This window comes from Coregonus lavaretus, assembly GCF_964263955.1.
Source record: "Coregonus lavaretus genome assembly, chromosome: 6".
Classification (NCBI taxonomy): domain Eukaryota; kingdom Metazoa; phylum Chordata; class Actinopteri; order Salmoniformes; family Salmonidae; genus Coregonus; species Coregonus lavaretus.
The window spans coordinates 32,870,833-32,874,101 of NC_139993.1; positions in this window are offsets into that span (position 1 = coordinate 32,870,833).

Genomic DNA, 3,269 nt, shown 5'->3' on the forward strand with positions numbered 1-3,269 from the left:
AACCTACAAGTACACGCTGCAGAGAGGTTAAAGAAAGTTAGAAATGGCCTGTGGTTTTCTTCAGCTAACCATCAATGATATGCAAATTCATTTGGGCAAGTTAGTTTCATAGCTATAAAATGAATATTCAACGGTTTACAGTATAGTGTGTCATAGTTTGTTACAACTTTTATTCAACCACTTCTATTTTCTTGTCTTTTACTTGATTTTCTTGCTGATGGTACTGCCTAGCACATTAAACCTGTGGTTTTTACTTCACTTTCAAACTTAAAGGGCAATTCCACCACTTTTCAACCTCATTTCATTATCTCCAGCACAATACCAATGTCTGCATATGTGAAAACGGCACTACAGATTAAATAAATTATATGATGAACTTCACAGGGTGGTGAAAGTGCACTCCACCCTTGATGCTCCTTTCCAATAAATATTGAGGGTATTATTCTGGTCACATGATGATTGATGCTTGACTGCCGTTTGACAAATACAAATATTCTCTCTCTTACCCATAATAATCTCATCATGTAGATAGCCTACCCACACTGTATCTGCAAGCTGTTGGCTAGAGCTCACATGCCGAGACCAGAGTAGGCACATTTGCTATTTAATGCAACAGTTTTTTTGACAAAACTATTGGTAGAGTTGAAAATGCGATGAAAACACATTAAACTTGTGATTTTTATTCAGTAAATGAAAACTTAAACAAAAAAGTACATTTGGTGTGCATTACGTCATCACGCACCGACTTTTATCCGCAACAAGTCAGTTTGGTGGAAACATAACCCTGGTGGGAAAATGTGCATATTTTCTTTATGCAGATTCTTGAATATTCGCATGAATATCTGTCGCCAATTGGATGGAAACCTAGCTACAGAGAAGCAATTTTTAGGATCTTTCTTCTTATCTTTTTAACCACAGATCATAGAAACACGCCGTTTTCACATATGTAGACACTAGTATGGTGCTAGAGATAATGAATATGAGGTTGAAAAGTTGTCCTTTAAGCTTTGTATTGAACTGAATAGAGATGTAATAGTAGTGAGGTCCTAACCATATGAAAATGACAGTTGCACTCATTGCCCGTTGGTTCTATGTTCTCCTGTTGTACTGAACTGTATGTGTCCTACATGTGTCCATTACCTTTAATAAGCTTCCATGTAATGCCATTGTTGTTCCCTACTATCGGACTAGTCTGAGTAAAAAGACCTCTCCTGAGCCATATGGGATGTTGTGAAAATGTATTATTAACGTTACGTTCCCCTTTGGGTTGGGGAAGGACATGATTTAAGTTACAATTCAGCGGTATGGACCATTAACACTGCCACTAGGTGGAAATGGCAACCATCTCTCCCTGATATTTATTTGTTAATGTTTACATATCAAACCTCTTTGCCGTAGTTACGACAGTGTAATAATATTATATGAGAAGAACCTGTTCTGGTACAGATCTGACCTTTAACCGGGCTGCTGTATATAGCTTAGGTAACCTGTGGTCGTCTGCATTCGGCCCTACCTGTGATGTTTTAATCACAGGTCAGAAGCCCGAAGCTTGGGATGCCAACACTCCCGCCCTTACCCAGAATGCTCTGTGTCAGAACCCCTGTAATGTGTCCTCGGGTTAGGGGAAATCCACAGTGAGGGTGCTTGGTTGGCCGGAGACCAGGCCACAGCTCTCTTGTTCATTGGTCATTTCATGCACCTTTTTTATACCCTACAAATCCATCCATCCATCCTTTCTTACTTGATTCTTTGAAGTTATCATTGATCTGTCACTATTGGATTGGTGGAAGAAAGGGTTCCATGATGTATCCCATTCACACATCAAATCATGTCATGTCAGGCAGGATGGAAGAATGCATTTTGAGAGTATTGAAACAGGGCCCAAGTGTTCTCTCATCCACTACCTAGTGTTCTCTACGTACTTACCACTCATGCTGTATTTTGTCTTTGATACCACCATTGTGCAATAGATTTTATTTCTTATTTTCTCGTTGTTCGGGTGCTGAAAATACCTGTGAATCCAGTTGGACTTTTGATATATCTATGTTTTTATTATGAGTACCCACTGCCCTGACTTGGTTGAGTTTGATCATGTGTATAGAGATACGTGCAGAGGCCTGTATATCTACAGTACAAGCCGCCAAACAGATTGTAGAGGGCTTTTCTTTAGTTTTTCTAGTTTTCTGACAACTGATCTGACTTCTGAAGCTTGGTGCATTACTTTTCCTTTTAGCCTGCCTTTGACTGTCCCTCTGTAGATAAAACAAATAAATAATCAAGCTGTCTTTCTGAGTTGTATAAGATGTATACAAACTCTATATTATGTCTGTTAAATTTGTTCCATGAGAAGTGAAAAAATTGGTGTAATTTAAAACATTTTCAGGATATATACAAAAATACAAAACGCTTGGATTTATTTTAAATGCTAATCCCCTGTACATGGTCATTGTTTACTAGAATAAACATTTCAGTTAAATGAATAGGTCTCAGGTTCATTTCATTGGTTTTACTTTTGTACTTATATTAGGACATCACATTTAATTTCACATTTTTTTATAGAGTATATCATATGATTCATAGTCTTAATACAAATGCACAAATAGATACCCCTGTCTGTCTAGGCTGTGTTCAAAATCCCCTTTGTGTTAATTTGAACCAGTATACATACCATACAGGCAGTGGTAATTATGTTTTTTCTCAGTATGAATCTGAAGGATTCCTTCAGTGCAGCAAGGGACCATAGCCTAGCCTTACAACTCCAATGGTTGCCGGTATGTACAGTATATCTACATAAACAAACGAAAGGTTCATAGACTTTATTTACCCCCCTCAGGTGTGTTAGTTCATACTTCCTGACCTTTTGAATTAAGACTCTCTCAAACTAGTAAATACTGTACATCTGAAGCTCTAGACAAGATGCTCATTGATGGTCCCCCAAATGCCAGACCTGCCAAAAAGCAACAACAGGCAGTAAAATGTGCAGTGAATTATAGTCGTCTATATTTCAAGGATACAGCTGCAAGTGTGAAAATAATTATGTGTCAACAGACTATATTTTTGGATATATTACTTGAAACCCAAGCAAATCCTGTGTTTGGAATGTTAACTGTCTCCGTATGAAATAACAGGAAATTCCTAGGTACGTTTTTATTTATCTTATGTTAATGGTAGTGTGGAAATGAAAAGGCTATTGCTTTTAAGGAGGAAAATGGGTCATGGAGTCTTATTGAAGATATGATCGCCTCACAAATTGTCCCTTCAATGTTTGT